Source organism: Gigantopelta aegis, chromosome 2 (assembly GCF_016097555.1).
Source record: "Gigantopelta aegis isolate Gae_Host chromosome 2, Gae_host_genome, whole genome shotgun sequence".
Taxonomy (NCBI): Eukaryota; Metazoa; Mollusca; class Gastropoda; order Neomphalida; family Peltospiridae; genus Gigantopelta; species Gigantopelta aegis.
The window spans coordinates 15,968,453-15,969,545 of NC_054700.1; the positions used below are offsets into that span (position 1 = coordinate 15,968,453).

General features: G+C 38.9%; 1 long non-coding RNA gene across 1 annotated transcript in view; it reads right to left on the reverse strand.

Moving 5' to 3' along the window:
• Nucleotides 1–364: 364 nt before the first annotated feature.
• Nucleotides 365–1,093, reverse strand: part of LOC121376997 — a 5,546-nt gene continuing 4,817 nt past the window's right edge. The window contains exon 3 of the long non-coding RNA XR_005958569.1: nt 365–516. This is a non-coding gene — a long non-coding RNA (uncharacterized LOC121376997). The remainder of the gene's footprint in view (nt 517–1,093) is intronic.

Consider the following 1,093-nt stretch of genomic DNA (forward strand, 5'->3'; position numbering starts at 1 on the left):
CCCGGGGTATATTCTGGGCCAGTCCAATTTATACCCCGGGGTATAAAACAGGCTAGTTTGCCAGCAGGGATATATTGTGTGGCTATTATACCGTACCGTAGTGCGTATCCAAAGCCTACCAGTCTTAAGTGCCATAGCTTAACCACTTTAGCACCGAGGCTGGTGTTTGATTGTGGAGTGCCAGACGAATTTATAGGTAATTATATAATCAGAAAAACATTTCACACGATTAGATTAGAAATAGCACACCCTGTTTATAAGAGTAGCCCACCGAACCATGTAACCTTTAACAGTTATAAAATAAACATAAAAAGAATACATCACAGCGTCTGTGCGTATAATTGCCGTGTGAGAGATATATTACCATCTTCAAGACTTTTCTTCTTACACATGCATAAAGCTGGGATCACCACAATTGAGATGACCAATGGAATACAATCACCAACAACTTTATATATTTGATACCCATGAATGTCCATTTTCCACACATCTTTCCAATCCACAAAAAGATTAATACTGAAAAGAGGAAAAACCACTATTAAAAAACAAACACTTGTTTTATTTACATAGCCATAATTCAGTTACCGTTATATATCAAAATATTGATAATATTTTAGACACTGCGACTGTGTAGCTGGTTGAATAATATAAAGTACCTTTCGGGACAAATTAAATGTAAACAGTTTTACTGAACGTTTTATAAGTCAACTGCAATGTTACTCTGTTTTAAAATGTCTCTCTTTGTCTCTGTCTGTCTGTCTGTCTCTCTTTCTGTACATGTGTCTCTCTCTCTCTCTCTCTCTCTCTCTCCTCTCTCTCTCTCTCTCTCTCTCTCTCTCTCTCTCTCTCTCTCTCTCTCTCTGTACGAGTCTCTGCCTCTCTCCTCTCCCCCCCACCCCTCCTCTCTCGCTCTCTCTGATCTTTCCATGTGTGTGTCTGTATGTCACCTATCTTCTCTTTCTCTCCCTTACGCACACATGTATGCACATACGCGGCAATTATATGATGCCATAAATGTTCATGGTCATATTTACTTGAAAGGATCAATGTTTTGGGGATTAACAAGAAAATCCCCACACTGATGTCATAATTA